General features: G+C 37.7%; 1 long non-coding RNA gene across 3 annotated transcripts in view; it reads right to left on the bottom strand.

The window, feature by feature from the left end:
• LOC129503596 (uncharacterized) overlaps positions 1–18097 on the bottom strand; it is a 107332-nt gene that overhangs the window by 65104 nt on the left and 24131 nt on the right. The gene's annotated exons all lie outside the window — the stretch shown is intronic.

Here is an 18097-nt window from a genome sequence, read left to right as displayed (position 1 = left end):
ACTTTATCTTTTTCTTAAATGATTAAATGGAATGACAAATTAACATAAAAGTCTTAAAACTAAATCTGAGCTAAACTAATATCCTCTATTGAATCCTCAGTTACTGTAAAATAAAAGACATTAAGACTTAGATGATATTATGTGGTTCTAACTAAGGGAGAAAGTATATTAAGGTCTGACAAAAGGCCAGGTGCAAGGGAAGAGTGAAATTAAAGTACTTCCCCTCTCCTTCCCCTTCCTTGATTATTTTCTTGGGTTATGAGGTCTTTGGGTATGACCTCAGTCAATTTCTGTAATTCCATTTGTCTATCTGGTCTACACTGGAATAGTATTTCTCCTATTCCCAGATAACGTTTCCTCAGAGATTCAAGCTCTTTAGGTATAAAATCTATCTTGAAAATGGAAAATGCTAGATATCATTTGATAGAAATACCTTCTACACTCATGCTACATATATTCAGAACTTGCAAGTGTACTTGGCTGGCTTTCATGTTGCTCTCATTGTTGGAAGTCTGCTGAGACCATGTTGAGAGACATGGAATAGTTTGGGCAGAAATGGGTAGGTTATAAAACATAAATGGTGGGACAAAGGGGAAAAATAAACTTTCTGTACAGCACAAGCCTAAAACAACCACAAAAGAGAAGTCTAGATAACATGTCTGCAGAGTCCTCTCTGCCCTTCAACTCACCCATAGTACCTGTCCTCAGACCTGGGGCCCGTGTAATGCCTGCTGTGGCTGCCAGGGGTCTCCTACACAGAGTTAAGTGCCTGCCTGTGCATTCCTTTACGACAAGCATTACTGGAGGACCGGGGAGCCTGATGTTTCAGAGGATAGAGGATGTCTTCACTGATACCTGACTCACTCAGGGTAATTGCCCATGCTATTGCAGCAGCATGGGGTAGTAGTAGTAAGAGTGATAGATGCAATACTTAACATGTGCCAGGCACAGTGCTCAGCTACTTACACATACCATATCCTTTTAGTTATACTTGGCCTCATTGTTGTCCCATTTTCAGATATGCAGCCTGAGGCTCAGACACCACAAGCAATTTGCAAAAATAGCCATAAATGGCAACATAGGATGGCAAATTTGAGTCACTGTGGCTCAAAATTATTCTACTAGACCATGCTCTCCATGGGAAAATTAATACAGTCCAGCCTCAGCATTAAGAGTTACTAGAATTCAACTATGTCTATTTATTTCTACTTGACTTTTCCCCGCATTGGATCTCACATCTGCACAAATCACAAACTATCCTAAAATTGGATGTAGAAGGTTATTGTGTCAACTGACTGATTCTCCTCAAGAGGGGGCAACCTCTCAATTTCTGTCTCATACATAGCAACAAATAAAACCTGAACAATTTGCTTTCATGGAGCTAACTACTAAAGCCTTTTCTTTTTATTATTTTGCCTTTCTATCTAAAATATTTTATATGAAATTATCATGTGAGAAGATAATTGGAAAAGCAGCAGAGACAATCTTGAAATGTGCTTGGAATTAACTTTTGGTAAACAACTATGGTAATAATAATACTAACTAAGCAAACACCTAATGAATGCTTAATAAATGGAAATTAGTCATGGGTAAACATCATTTTCATTGAAATATGACATCATTTTACTAACCATACTGTTTTTATAGCTTTGTTTTAGTAAATGGAAAATCACATAATAAGTTTAGCATTTTCATGACTTCGTTTCCAGCTTACCACTCCTACCCGTTTTTTGTCAACCCCAAATTTCTTCTACCACAAATATGTGCAGGTACATGAGGAATCCTATTGGATAGGGGGAGCCAGGTGATTTAGGGTCTGTCTTCATTTTACTATTCATGTAGTCTTTTTAACTGTTTAAATTCTCCATGACCTAGTTACTTCTTACACAATGGCGATGTATTTTCTGTCCCAACTCAACCAAGGATATTATGAGGATCAGCTGAAATGAAAGTGACTTTACACTTTAAAGGAATTATACTGATAGGAAGTGTTTTTCTTAATCAAAATAAATGAGCAAAGACAAAGGACATGGCCATATATTTCTAACCCATGCTCTCCAGCTATACGTAATGGTTATTAATAATTCAACCAGCTCAGAATTGTTATATTATTTACTCCAATATAATAGAGTGTAGAATAAGAATAAGGTCATCTTTTATTTGTTCTTGTAAATAAATGGAATTCATGGTTCCAATTGATTATTTCAGGTGAATGCTCCAATAAATATCTATGGGCCCACAAATCCGTTTAGACATTCAAGCAATGTGACAGATTTATAGCTTTAAAAACAATCTCATTTGGGTAATTAGAAACTATATGGAAGGTTAAATGAAACATCAAGGTTTGAACATTTCTTTCTAACTGGTGGGACTATTAGTTATTTAAAAGCATTTAACTATCAAATATAGATAGGAATCTGCTATGTGTCACTCCTGAGTCTTGAAGCAGGTGCAAGGGAAAACATGATGAGCAAAAATAGCTCCTGGCCTTACAGGATTTATGACGTAGTGGACAACAATAAACATTAATCATGTTTAATCATATTACATGTTACATATTAAGGTACAATTGCAATAGAAAATTTGCTATAGAGAGGTGCATAGTATTATGAGAGAGACCATTTAATTGGAAGATTTGGTTTAGTTGGAAAGAATCAAGGAGTCTGTCTCTGAAGAAGCGACAATGGATTCCAGCTCTGAAGAAAAGATTAGGGTTAACTATGTATAGAAGGAAGAAGAAAACAGCATATATAAAGCTCAGGAAATAGGTGAGGGTGGTGAGGTTTGAGAATTTCCTGGAACTGAAAACCAATATGCTTGGAATAAAGAGATGGAGAGAGTAATGGAAACAAAATCAGGCCGGAGACAAAACAGAAGACCAGATTATAAAGAGCTTTGTACGTTATACTAGGAATTTGGGTTTTCTCTTAAATATAATGACAAGTCTTTGAAGTGAGTAAAGGGTTATAATCTGAAGGATGTTATGATTGGATTTGTGTCTTTAAAAGTATCCATCTGGCAGTCTGACTACTGGATTGGAGGAGAGCAAGTTTGTGTACAGAAGACCAATTTGGATACTATAGCAGCTGTCTGAACTTAAAATGATGGTACTTTGGAGTAGGGGGTTGTACCAGTTAAGATTGGTTTATGTGGAAATAACAAACCACCCCCAAATTTCAAGGACATAAAAAAAAAGTCAAACAAAAGTTTATCTGTAGTTTACTCAGTGTCTACCATCGGCCAGGTGACTGTCCAGGGCGGATGTCCCCAGGCACAGTATTTCAGGCCACTTTGACCTCATGGCAACTACAAGTGCTTCCATAAATTCCTGGCAAAACAGAGAGACTGGAGAATTGTACACTTCCTCGGGGAAGTGACCATGTAACTCCTACCCACATTTCATTAGGAAAAAATTAAGTCTCTTGTGCCATGCCTTACTCCAGTGGGTAGGGAATGCATCATACTGGAAGGAATAAGCTGGCAGGTGATCTGTAGCCTGTTCTCTAACACAGTGGTTCTCAACTGGGTGCAATTTGAACAGGAAAAGAACATTTTGCAATTTAGAAAACAGTTGAAGTTGTTAAAACAGCATGTTTGCTCCTGGCATCTAGCGAGTAGAGACCAGAGATCCTGCTAAAAATCCTACAATTCCCAGGATGGTCCCCTTTCACCTCCTAAAAAGTTACCTGACCTAAATGTCAGTAGTGCTGAATTTGAAAAATCCTGCTCTAGTTGCATGGATAACTGAAAATCGGATGCATGATTATATATATCTTCCTTGCACAAGGACTATATAGAAATGTATGGTACCCTACTGAGTTTGCTAAGTACTAAAGCAAGCATCTGTATTTAAGATGGCTCAACGAGTAACCTATACTTGATGAGATGTAGTTGTACTGGGTTATGGGCACTAATCACTTATCCCTGACAGAGCTACGTACTTTGCAAGGTATGAAATGTTAAAGATGCCACAGCTGATGGCTGTGATGATGATGTCCACACCCTCTCCGCATCTTCTGTCATGAAACAGTCATGCCCAGCAAAGAGCAAAATTGAGAAGTTGGAAACTGTCTGGAGGTTATGCTCTCTATGCTTTTGCTAAACATGCTTACTTTTCCTAACTTGTACATCTCTTCTTAATGCTATGTGAATTTTTTTGCAGAGTGAAGCCTATTAATTCTTGTGAATGGGGTTATCTTTCCAGGCCCAAGAGCACTGCCCCCTTTTGGGGAGGGCACATAGCAGGAGAATCCCAACTCTTTGTCTATGTCAAGTGATTGTCACTGAGATGAAAACAGTTTTGAAAGACATTCAGGAAATGATGCAAACACATTTGCTCTTTCCTTGTATCTAGTTTGCACCTTTGTCTTTGCCATAAAAGGCTGGATTTGGTGCATGTACCTTTCCTCCTCTGTGCTTCAGCATAAGCTGGTTCCAGTTCCCTTGGCAGTAATTGATTTAGGCTGGGCATGTCATATAATTCAGGCAAATGATATGTAAGGGAGAAGCCACTGTGAGGCTTCTGGAGAAATGTTTCTGCATTCTTAAAAAGAGATACTGAAGAAGAGATGGGCTTTTTTTTCCACTGGGCATTGTTGAATTTATATGTGAAACTGAGAGGTGCTTCAGCAATCTTGCAACTATAATAGAAATAGTCTAAGGACAGGGCAGATGCACTAATGATAGCAGAGAGAAAAGTGAAGAAAAATATTGGTTCTTGGCAAATCATTTCTGACTTAACCAACCCTGGAGTTCTCTCATACTGAGATTTCTTATTAGTTTCATTTTAAGAAAATCTTTCATTTTAAATAATTTTAAATGCACATATTTATCTGGTAGGTGTAGTTAAAGCATCTGAAGTGATATGGAATTGAAAATCTATGGGAATATGATGGACTGGAGGTGAGGAGCAAAGAACAGAATACTTAGATTTCTGGGTGGTGACAGAGGGGATATGGTCACCTTAGTAGACCCATGAATCCTAGAAGAATATACTGTTTGATTAGGAATATTGCAAATTTACTTTTGAATGTTTTGAGTTTTAGGTGCCTTGAATAATATAAGAAGAGATTTCAAGTGGGCAGTTATATATATATATATATATATATATATATATATATATATATATATATATCTACAGTTCAGAGAAGAGATCTGGAGTGGCACTATCCCTTCGTAACGTAAGTTATCTGATAATTCATGGGTATGGATGGGCCAACCCAGAGAAAATTCACAGATATAAAAGCCTAAAGCCAAGCCTTTAGAACTTCAACATTTAATATCAATGTCCACATAGTCTGTGAACATGGCTTGGAGGAGTAGTCAAAACGCAGAAGGAAACCAGAGTATATTGTGCTACAGAAACCCAGTGAAGAGAAAATTCCAAGAAAGAGGGAGAGATTCACAATTGCAAATGCTGTAAGAAATAAAAAGATTAAGAACCAAATATTTTTTTATTTAAAAAGATTGAAAATGAGAATTTGATTTTTAAAAATCCTCATATTTGTATAGCATAAACTTTTTTCACATGCATTGTCTCTTTTGAGTCTTGTGACAAAGGTTAGAAATGGAAAGAATCGTTACTGCTAAATCGCCTTTGCACAGGGATGGCTACACGTAGATCCCCTAAGAGATTTGACCCATGTGGTAATGGAGTCACCAGACTGGAAGTCAAACTCACAACTGACTCACTCCCAGCCCAGGGCTTTTTCCATACTGCCCCCAAATTCTACTACAACGTACCCTCTTGCCAACAATGTGAAATAATTCAGAGTTCCCTAGTAGGAAAAAAGATAGACAGAAAAGTAGATATATATTAAGCACATAGTAGTCCAGGTACTCTAGACCCTGCCTTACATGAAGAACAGGTGTCCCTGAGACTTCTTTCAACCACATGTTCAGCTGGGTAGGGAGAGAGCCAGCAACAGATACAGTAAGACTTCCAGACACTGAGAGCTGAGGACAGAGGCTGAATGAGATATGTTTATCATTTCTAGTGGGAGGAGGGACTTCCACTATTCAGTGAATCACATTGTCCCCTTTGGAACCATGGGTTACAAATGCTCAAAACAATTATGGGAAACAGGTATTGATACATGAATTAGTTCACTAGGACTGCCACAACATAGTACCACAAACAAAGTGGTTTAAACAACAAAATTATATTGTCTCACTGGAGGTCTGAAATCAAGGTTTCAATGGGGTCAGTTCCCTCTGAGGACTGTGAGAGAATCTGTTCCATGCTAGCTTCTGGGAGTTTGCTGGCAATCTTTGGCATCCCTTGGTGTAGAAGCATCACTACAATTTCCATCTTCCATCACGTCACATTCTCCCTGTGTGTGCCTCTGTGTCCCAATTTTCCCTTTTTGTAAAGACATCAATCATATTGGATTAGTGTTCATCCCGATGACCTCATCTTAATTGGTTATATCTGCAACAACTCTCCTTCCAAATAAAGTCACATTCTGAGGTACTGGGGGTTGGGACTATAGCATATGATATTTTGGCGGACACCATTTAATTAATCCCTGACAATGAACTTCTAACAGCGAGTAAAGCTGAAGTATATGGTTGGCTATGATATAAATATAAACATAAACGTATATACATATATATGTTTACATAGACTGATACATACCCACATGTGCAAGTGTGCATGTGTGTAAGTCCCTAAGACTCCTAGGTAGTGTAACACAGAACACATGGTTTATTACTTACATGAAAAATAGTAGCCAGAGCAGCATCTTGCATAGGTTCTCCGTCCCCTGATCCCTTCATGGTGACATAACAAGGGCAAGATTTTAGGTGCACATGTACACACCTCAGGAAATGAACCATACTGTTAGCAGACTGAGCATGTTCTCTTTACATGTGCCCATTCTACCCTCCAGAGAGAGATTCCTAATTATCCTGAAATAGAAGTAATTCTCCTCCAGGGAGGAAAGGAAAAGCATCCCTAGAGTTCTTTTTCTGGAACATAAGTAATATCTCTGGATAGGGGAAGAAGAGGGCTTTATGTATCCTACCTTGGGATTTACCAGGCAAAAGAGTCTCTATATCTCTCTGGAGGGATACAGCTTCCGTATCTCTTTCCAAAGATATTTGCTATTCAAATGTGCCTTTTGCTCAGAAGGACTGGACTCTGCACGAACATGAGAAAACCAACAGGAACTGTCACATGGCAGTTCATCATCAGGGCTCAGTTGTAAAGTTGATGAAACTAATAACTAGGATGATGTTCCTATTGAATTTTACATACATCTTTTGAAGGATTTAACACATTGCATTTTAATAGCTTATTTGCGTATCTGCTTCCCTATTCAATTGTCAACTTTTTGAAATCCTAGACTAGGGATTCCATTTTAACATCTTCAATGACTGGTAGAGTACTTGCTGTTTATAAGCATTCATTTAATTATTGTTTAGTTGATATCTGAAAAGAGCTTTTTCCTATACTTTGTTCTATAACTTATGCATATTTATTGTCACACTTTGACCTTTCTGACTTGAAAGTTTAAAATGTAATAACTTATCCATCATTTGTCTTTTTTCAATGGCTTTATCATTTCACTACTTCAAACATTCTTAAGACTTTTTAATCTTCAAGTTTCTTTCATTATTTACTTTTTTTCCTACATCGGCTCTGTTTCTTTATCTTCTTTTTATTCCTCTTTAATCTCCTAGGCCAAACATTCAGGTTATTATTACAAATGTTCCAGGTGCTTAAAATTAAGTTAAATGAATTATTTTTTATTGAAGAAAATGGTATTTTTCAAAATCCAATTAACCTGCTCATTTAAATGGCTCTTGAATATGAAGAGATATGTTTCTCTTCCAAATTAAAAAGAATTGAAATTTTATTTTAACATTATAGCAAGTTTTAAATAACACCTTGAGAAATCTCATTTTTATTCATATTTTGGCTAAAGTATTTATGAGTCATAATCTTGAAAAATACTTCATGTATATAGAAGTCTATATAGACTGTGACTTAGGAAGGATGAATACTTACCATTTACATCAACATGGATAGAATTGAAGTGAAATAAGTCAATCAGAGAAAGACAATTATCCAATGGTTTCATTCATATGTGGAATATAAGAAACAGAGCAAAAAATCACAGGAGAAGGGAGGGAAAACTGAATGGGAAGTCATCAGAGAGGGAGAAAAACCATGAGAGATTCTTAACTACAGGAAACAAACTGAGGGTTGCTGGAGGGGTGGTGGGTGGGAGGATGGGGTAATTGGTTGAGGGGCATTAAGAAGGACACATGATGTGATGAGCACTGGGTGTTATACACAACTGATAAATTATTAAACACTGCATCTGAAATTAATGATGTGCTATATATTGGCTAATTGAATTTGAATACAATTAAAAAAAGAAGTGACTGTCACTTGGCAAAATAAGTAGTGACTGGACACAGCTGCATGAGCTCTGTCACCAGCCTATTCACCAGGTAACAGCCTATCTGTGCTGATTTTCTTTCTATGGTCATGGTGTGTTGCATGGAGATGTAAAAAATGGAGAGATAAGATTTCATCCTTGCATATGCAACTACAAAGTGCTAAGATGCTTATTTATTTAAAAAACATATATTTTTATATTTCTAATTTGGAAACTTTAAAAGATCTTAAATATTGCTTATTCTTAAAGGACTATAATAGCATTCTAGAAATCCAATAACAAATAGAAAGCTACCAAAAACTAATGTCAAGTGACTTACAAGCTAGCCAAAATAGGATTAAAAAATAAAAGCAAAAGTGGGGAAGGTTTAGAAGAGGCCATATGCTGTGGACTTTTTGTCAATGCCTCAAACTCAAGAAGCATATCTAAAAGAATAAATAAAAAGGATATACTGTTTTGAAGTATAGCTTAATAAGCTTTTTAGTTTAGTTATTCACTCAATTTGACCAAAAACATCATATTAGTTCATGCATGAGTCAGATTCTTATTCCTTAATTGTAGTTGGAGAAGGACAAAGTAACTATTTCCTATATAGAGTTAATAATTTTCACTCTGGTTCAAAGGCAGGGTAAGGGTTCAACTCTAATGTCTTACTTGGAGAAAGACCATTGAATATAATGCATTTATCATCTAAAAGAGTGGGGAGATCCCTGGGTGGCTCAAGCGGTTTAGCGCCTGCCTTTGGCCCAGGATCTGATCCTGGAGTCCCCAGATCGAGTCCCACGTTAGGCTCCCTGCGTGGAGCCTGCTTCTTCCTCTGCCTGTGTCTCTGCCTCTCTCTCTCCCTCTGTCCCTCTCTCTGTGTCTTTCATGAATAAATAAATCTAAAAACTAAAAAAATAATAAAAGAGTCAAATATGCTTTCACCAAATGAAAATAATTTCTGCCTTTCAGATTTCATAGATACTTACAGATAATTCACGTCGGTGTCTGGCATAATGCCTCACCCATTGTCGTTGTATACATTTGGTAGCTACTACTTGTTGATCTCAATAAAAGTACACTAGTATGCAGCCCCAATCCTTGCGCTTTGTCTCCCAAATAAAATTAGCATAACTAACCTGGTCTCTCATGCACAAACAAATTCAGTAGCAGCACAGCTAGAGGTATTTTGTGTGCTGTAGGCTGACCTCTGTCCCAGTTTCTTCCTGTAGGAAGCCCCTAGCTTTCTCCTCCTGGTTCATGAACTGTTAGTTGTTTTGTTTTGTTATTTTTAAGATTTTATTTATTTATTCATGAGAGACACAGAGAGAAAGGCAGAGACATAGGCAGAGAGAAAAGCAGGCTCCACGCAGGGAACCGGATGTTGGACTCGATCTCAGGACCCCAGGATCATGACCTGAGCCAAAGGCAGGCATTTAACCCGCTGAGCCACCCAGGCATCCCCATGAACTCTTAGTTAAAGAAAAAGACTAGAAGGCATTAGGCTAAATGAAATGAGTCAAATGAAGACAAATACAATATGATTGCTTTACATGTGGAATGTAAACCAAAATAAATGAATAAACAAAGAAAAAGGAGAATCGGATCTACAATACACAGAACAAATATGGTTGCCAACAGGAGACAGTTGATGGGGAGAGAAAACAGGAAGGGGAGTAGGAGATACAGGCTTCCGTAATAGAATGAATAAGTCACAGGGATAAAAGGCACAGCATAGTGAATATAGTCCATGGTATTATAATATGTTGTGTGGTGACAGATGGTAGCTACACTTGTGGTGAGCACAGCATAACATATGAGATGTTGAATCACTATGTTGTACACCTGAAACTAATGTAATACCATGTGTCATCTATTCTCAAATAAAAAAGTAATAAAAAAGACAAAGACTTTCATTCTACAGAGATAAGGTTTAGCATATGTCCTCCTTGGGAAAACAGTAAGCCTCTGAGACACAGGAGGGAGGAGAGTTTGAAATTGAGGGATGGGAGAGAGAAAGGTTACCAGACAGAATAACTATCAAATGCCTTCACATTGCCCATTCTATACTTTCCTGGTCTTGATAACTAGAAGAACATGTTCTTGTGCATGAAGATTATGTGAAATGCTTCTGTGATAAGCCAATGGCTGAAGGGGAAAAAATGAATCTTTTTTATTAAGACCATTAAAGTTGTCCTAATATTTTACGTATTCTAAATCAGAAATTTTTTTTAAAATTTTTTATTTATTTATGATTGTCACACACAGAGAGAGAGAGAAAGAGGCAGAGACATAGCAGAGGGAGATGCAGGCTCCATGCACCAGGAGCCCGACGTGGGATTCGATCCCGGGTCTCCAGGATCGCGTCCTGGGCCAAAGGCAGGCGCCAAACCGCTGCGCCACCCAGGGATCCCTAAATCAGAAATTTTTAAGAATTAGAATTTTTAACAAACTAGAATAAAATTAAATAGATTAGAACTTACTAGGTTTCAGTTCATGCAGCAAGCATGAATTATTTTATGTATTATAAACACACACATGTATGTATATATATAATTGAACAATGAGGGCAGCCCAGGTGGCTCAGTGGTTTAGTGCCGCCTTCAGCCCAGAGTCCCACGTCAGGCTCCCTGCCTGGAACCTGCTTCTCCCTCTGCCTGTGTCTCTGACTCTATCTCTCTCTCTGTGTCTCTCATGAATAAATAAATAAAATCTTAAAAAAAATAATAATTGAACAATGATCCAAACATATTCATTCTGTGTTTATCAAAAAGTTTGAAAGCCACTATTTTAAAGTATTTATATTAACTCAGAACAGAAATTTTTGAATAGTTTGGTATGAATTGTTATTGTTGCTGTCCTAGGCAGTAGTTGCTTCATTTTAAAAGACATGCAACTCTGGGTCCTGGAGCTTCTTTGAAACACGATCCTAAAATGCTGGATGTTTGTAAGCAGATGATTAACTCTTCCAAAAGGATTCCCATCATCCATTGGCAATACTGGTCCCTTCAGCAAGAATTACTGGCTCCTTCCAAGGACAATTATCATCCTTCTACTTCTTTAATAACCTGTAAGAGCCAGGGTTCACCCACATAAAAAGCCATGTTGATGGGAGTCACTGCTCCAGTAAGAACACAAAGTTGGAACTACCTGCAATCACACTATTTCACTTTAAGGAACCTTGGATGCATGAAACACTTGGAAATAGTTCATTTCTTTTCTTGACCCTTACTTGGAGATGGACTTAACTATGCAGCTAATAAACTTAATCTTCAGGGCCCCTTGCCTGATAAGCTCCTTTCAAGGCCTTGAACCTAATTTTGAATTTAGATTTTTGTATTATTGATGTTAAAGGTGGTCCCAAATTTGAGCAAGCTTCAGGCCTTACAAAAGCTCGATCCACTTCTGCACTAGAACTGAGCAGAAGTACTAAATGAAAAAGAACTTGCCTTAAACTTATTTGAAAGCCACAACATCTATGGTATTAAGAGTTTTATGAATATCTATAGTAAGGAAAAGGCTTTTCGGAGACAGACTGACCTTGTTGATGTTGAGCAAGTCATTCATTGCTCTGAAAATCTATTTCCTTAATAGCCAGATAGAAAGAATAGCACATGTGGTAATTTTGAGGGTTACATGCAACCGCCACAAACATGATAATGACTCAATATTAACATACTCCTCTCCACCCTGCCCCAAACTCTGGCTGAAATAGGTCCACTGTAGATCTGAGTGACTCACTGCTCCTCAAACCCTCTTCTGCCAAGGTGCCAGTTCAGCAATAGGGAGAACTGAATGAGAGGGGAAAAAAAAAAAAAAGACAGAAAAAAGAAAGATAGACAAGAAAGTAAAAGAACATGCATCATGTCTTCCACCCTTAATTCCTGGCCATGAAGCTCCAAATGAAGGCTCTGTTTCTCTGCTAAAGTGAATGAATTAGTAAATCTTAATAATTCTCTAACATGCAGATATATAAAAGCATTATAGTGCCTGAAATTTAAAAATGCCCCATTGGCTGTGTCCAGTCACACCAAGAACTTCTGACCATTTTAATCCATCCAGAAAGGCTCACCATTGCCTATATCATTGTAGAAAATGGATGCTTGGCACCATGAGGCTAACACAACTATGTGAGTGACTAAAATTCAATTTTGTCACATATTTTTGTTTGGCTATTATATCAACCTCAAAGTCCATCCTTTATATTAGCAACATAAGAAAGACCTCAAAAACACTGGGGCATTTCTTCCTGCAAAATTGGTTTTAGAACCCTAAGAAAATAGGAAACAACAAGAAAATGAATGTTATTGTGATAGATTCGGTGGGGCAGGCTTTGTTCTTTCTTGTACCTCCAAATTCATTCCAGAAAGCATGAAATACTATCAGTTTAGGAAGGCAAGTTGAAGATGGCCACATTATAACTGATGAAGGGCTGCTAAATGTTTAGATAGCGATCATCAATTTTCCATCATTGGCAGACATCTTGCCTGAGAGCCATTTCATAAATTCTCCAGTGTACTGCAGCCTGAAGAAAGCTGCTGCTGGACAGCATTACAGATTGCCAGCTGTGAAGAGCTTGCCCCACCCCTTGTCACAGCTCGGGGAGTTTGCATGACAAAAGAATAATTGAATTGGTAATGCAACGGTACACACATAGATCACCATTTTGCAACAGGAATGTTTAAGTCATGAATAATGAAGTGATTTCCTACAGAGTAATTTATGGAACAGGTACATTAGCAAAGCAAGCTCCCATAGGTGTGCAAAGGAACTCACCTCTGACCCAGGAGAGCTCAGTCAGGTCTCTCAGCTCATTTAAGTCCCTTCCTTTGGGACTTCCACTTCAGATGGGTAGCAGGTAGCAGGTGTGAAAAAGGGGGATTTTTTAAATTTATTATGTTTTTGGGTTTTTTTTTTTCATGCTCTATGGCATCTGGCCACAAGAATAAGGGAGAGGTTTGCTAAAGCAGCTTAATATTAAACATCAAATAGCTGCCAAGGAATCATAACTTCGAATCATTTCTGACCTCTGTTGAATTTGAATCATTATTTCTGGTCACATTGCTGAATGTAAACCACTCAACAGTGAGTGCTGCCAATAGGTTGGCTGCCGGGAACCGATCTGTGGAAAAATAGACTACACTTCACCCTCAAATATAGAAAAGATTGTTTTTTCTCATTTACTAAATATATATCTCTAAACTCTTCATAAGAAAGACTTCATTTGAATAATAAGAATTCTTACTTGTTATGAAAAAAGGGTCGGGAGGAATTGATAACTACTTTTACATCAATAGAGAAACCCTCTTGGAAGAGTATAGCAACAATGTAGACAACAAAGGAAGAGGCTGAGAGAAATAGCACTGTCTTAAGAAGAAAAGATAATGATTAGATCCAGACAGGAAGATCTAGGAGAAAGTCCATTGGATTCTCTTGCCACCTAGGGCTGTATTAATGGGTAGGGAAAACACAAGTGAACCAATCAAAAGAATTCTGGTCATTAGTATAGTAATAGTAAACATAGTTGCTATTAACTCATTTCTTACAATGTATCAGGGGCTGTGCCAAGCATTTGTATACATTCTCTTATTCAATCTTACCCAGGGTTGATCATATTTTTGTTCCCATTTTATAAAGAAGGCACTAGAAGATCAGAAAAATTAATTAATCTGATAAAAATCAACCAATGGCTGAGCTGGAAAGTAATCCCAACTTGGTTTCATTCCAAAGGACCAAAACATTTTTATTAGGCCAAATGAAAATCTAGTGAAATATACTAAGGAGAAAATAATTTCTTATTTTAACAAGCCTGAAGGGAGATTCTTTCTGTACCAAGTACTATGCAGTTACCCTGCAATACAAAACAAAAACAAAACAGTCTCTGTATTAAAATTGCTCACTATCTAGTAAGGGAAGCAAAGTGATACATAAATAATTCTAAGTATGCCTTAATTTTTGTGTTCAGTGAATAATATACCAATGTAGGTTCCTTAGGTACAAGCAAAAGAAATGGACTCTGGGTAGCTAAAACAGAAAGTGATTGGACTAAAAAAAATAGAAAGCAATTGTACTGGTTGGAATAACTAGCAGTAGATATGGGAACAACCACCTCCCTAAATCACCATGCCTGAATCCTGCAAAGGTTTGATTAATGCTTATATCTCTCTAATACAGGTGGAGTATCCAGTGATCCAGTAATTTAAGCTAATTCCATCCCCTAGTTTTGCCAGAGACTGTCTTTAAGTTAAGAGAAGGAAAGAGGATACACATTGGTTTTTAACTCCTTGGCCCAGAAGCTAACAATGTCACTTCTGCTCAGAGTCTATTGGCCAGAAAAAAGCCACATGGCACAAAATGACTGCAAGGAGGAGGGGAGAGGCAGGGGACCATGTGGTATACTGGTGAGCGCTAACTCTCACTGGTTTGGAGAACTGATGGAAAGAGGAGAACAGAAAGCATGGAACACTCCAGGGAACCTGGCTCTCTCACCAGGAAATCTCTATTAGGGTGAATGAACTCCAGCAGTTTTTCTTTTTATACCCCCTCTACTCAGACGTTCCCCTTGCCTAGAGGAAGATAGAGCATCTTGGCTTCTAGCCCACAATGACTGCCTGTGAAGCAAGAGTTAATCCCCAAAAGGAAAACAAGGAGGAATAAAAATTATGAAGTAAATAAGAATTCCGAAGTAAATAGAGGGAGAGGGGGAAATCTCAAGACAAACACAGAGCAAAAAAGAAATGTGCGACTGGTATAAGAAGTTTCTCACAACGTTTGGCAACACCAGACTATTAAGTCCAAAGGACATACTGTAGGAGTCTGGAGATACTGGACAATGGCAGATGATAATGTCATTTGATCATTCAGCTCAATCAGTTAGTAAGAAAATGAGTGCAAACCAATGGACAGGACTCCAGGTCAGTGAATTGCCCTTTGCACTGCTAGAGCAATTTTATTGTTCCCACAACCTGAGGATTGGAGAGAAATCACAAAGAGAATGACACCTATGCCCATTTTTTGCCAAAACACACTCATGCATTCACACACCCAAGTGTTCACAGACACATTCAAACTTCATATGTGACACACACATTCATTCATGTTCTCACCTTTGCCACCTCCACTCACACTCACACACTCATATATACTGAACACATTCACACATCATGCAATCACATATGCCCAGCACATTATTCATACACACAATCACATATGCCCACATGCCCACATTCACACACTTACACAGTCACATGTGCTAGCACACACATACATTCACACACTACACAGTCACATATGCCCCCACACAAATGCTTGAAAGGAGGTGTGAAAGCAAAATAGACATAAGAGTCTTCAAGCTCATTACTACATCCAAAATTTAATATTGACAATCGTGGAAAATTTGGAAAAATTTAAATGGAGATGAAAATTATCAAATAAACTCAAAATGAAATGACTCTGGAATCAGCTATTTAATGAATAAAGGAAGTGGTGTAAGGCCTTGAAAAAAAAAATCTAAATGGATTGTTCTTTTTTCACTAAGTAATGGTATGACCTCTGTTGAGTTGCTGGAATATTCCTAGATTCAGGTTTTTCATTGTTATCAATACGAGAACAATATCTTTTTATTGTTGTGTGCTCTAAATGAGAGTATATGAAAGTAACTTAAAAATAATGTACATTCTATTTCAAGTGGAATGGAACTCTCATCCATTTGTGCTAAAACCTAAAATAAACTTGAGCACAGGCTCTAATAGACATGGTTCTGAGAGACAGGATGTAGGAGAGAAGTGGCAGCCAAGAAATAGAGAAGGCAAAGAGTTCCTATGCCCACGTCCGGGCTGCACTGGGTTACTACCTAGCAGTGCCGGATCACATAAGGTACCAGTAATTGGTATTTTGTACTCAGACTGATCAGTAATAATTCATTGAAACTAGAGCAAATCAATTTGTAAGCATTTAGTTTCTGAAATGATATTTCAAAGTGCAGTAATGGCCCTCACTGATGGCAAAGGCATAGTTAATTTAAACTAGTTGCAACCAGATCTTATACACAGGAAAATACACAAATAAATAGAAATGTTTATCCAAAGAAAATAATACAAAGTGCCAATTATATAATTATCATTAGGTAATGGACCTACACCTATGCTGAGTGAAACACAAGAAAAAAAAATGGAAATGTAGGTTTGCTTTACTTAAAAAAACATCAAGTTAGACACAAAGAGGAAGTTTAAAAATGCTAATCAGAACAAATACTAAGGAGAAAGAAGGTGTCAAGTGAAAAATACTGCAGGCTAATGGAAAGGAGGTTGTATTCTTGTTCCACTAGTGGAAAGTTGTGTCTTTGGATAAGTCATTTGATTGGTTTTGGTCTCAAAACCTTAAATAATTAAATTTAAGTGGTCTGCTAATAGCTCATCTTTTCTCAAAACCTATTCTTCACCCTGCCTGTTTAAATTTCTTTGAATGAATGCCATCCTCCTGCACAGCTGGAGTCAGACCTCAGCGCCATCTTCACTTTGCATCTCTTCTCTATTCAAGCCTTTCTGTTGATGGCTTGGCTCTCTCTTGATCCCTCTTCTATGATTCTACATTCTCACCTCCACTGGTATTTTTATAACCTCCCCTCTGGGCTGTAAAAGTGTCTTGGGGCTGGATTCCCTACCTTGGATGGCTCTTTAATTCAGTTTCTCTGGGTCACTGCTTTGTGGAAGTTTGTCCTTCTGGTACAGAGCTCTGGTTATGTTCAGTTACATGAGAGGAGATTTCTCTGGGTTTGCCAAATAAAAACATGCCTTTCTATTGATAAATTTAGAACTAACTAAAAACTTGTTCCAAATATCTTTCTAATAGTGTATCTGAATTCCTGTTTTTCTTTGCATTTGCTATGATCCACCCAAATTGATACATTGATTTCTTCTAAATATTCCCTTTAGATATCAAATTCTGGAAAAGATGGAGTAACAGGAACCATATTTACCCTCCTGCCAGAAGACAACTAAAATACCAGACATGATATATACAACAATGGTTTTTAATACAGTAGATATTAAGCAGCAAAGGACTGTGATCTCTGAAAGCTAGAAAACAAATGAGATGGGCCAACATATGTACCACTTTACTGCCTGGAAAGAATTTCAAGGTCACAATACAGAGACAGGGAATTCAGGTGAAGCCCGAGTGTATCCTGGAAATGAGATGAAGCTGGGAAGCTGGAGAAGCCAAGGCAACTTGGTACAAGGTGGAGTACCAGTAAGGACAGAGCAGCATTCAGAGTGTTCGAGAAATGTACAAAGGGTCACCCTAAAGTCTTCAGCTGTATATTGATCAGGGTATATGTGGGGAGAAATCACTGAGGCCAAAGAAATAAACATCCCTAAGAATTAAAGGAAGCGATACCTGGAGGTCATCCAGAACTGGGAATAATTCTTGTTTCCACTGGCCAAAGTAGAATCATGATTTCAGGGGCAGTGGGCAAAATACTCAGAAAGATTTTGTCTCAGGAGTGAGAAAAATGATTCCTAGACTAAACACTGCTCTTGTCCTGCCAAACAAAACTCAAGAGTAAGATGTGCAAAGACAAAACCATGTCTGAGTAATGTAACTGCATTCCAAAACAAGAGTATCTATGGAACTTCAGAATATCCATCATCCAACTAGCTAAAATTTACAATGTCTGACATCAATAAAAAATCACTAGGCATGTACAG

Source organism: Nyctereutes procyonoides, unplaced genomic scaffold, assembly GCF_905146905.1.
Source record: "Nyctereutes procyonoides isolate TBG_1078 unplaced genomic scaffold, NYPRO_anot_genome, whole genome shotgun sequence".
Lineage (NCBI taxonomy): Eukaryota > Metazoa > Chordata > Mammalia > Carnivora > Canidae > Nyctereutes > Nyctereutes procyonoides.
Note: the sequence above shows the minus strand (reverse complement) of the source record. Positions and strands in the feature narration are given on the sequence as shown.